Below are 206 nucleotides of genomic sequence, written 5' to 3' on the forward strand. Positions count from 1 at the left end.
TTTTTTCCAACAATGCTTCATTCAGACGGTTTAATTGTGATTGATATCGATCCCCCGTGATACTTTCGTTCGGTCTGTATTATTATGAGTAGCTCATAATAAACGACGCCGTGCATATCCCACCAAATGCAAAGCATTGCTTTGTGGCCATGAATATTTCTCTTTGGTGTGGATGTCGATGGTTGGCCAGGGTCTACCCATGATTT

The sequence above is a fragment of the Odontomachus brunneus genome, unplaced genomic scaffold, assembly GCF_010583005.1.
Source record: "Odontomachus brunneus isolate Ranch 3 - 2012 unplaced genomic scaffold, Obru_v1 Obru_scaffold_114, whole genome shotgun sequence".
NCBI classification, from domain to species: Eukaryota; Metazoa; Arthropoda; class Insecta; order Hymenoptera; family Formicidae; genus Odontomachus; species Odontomachus brunneus.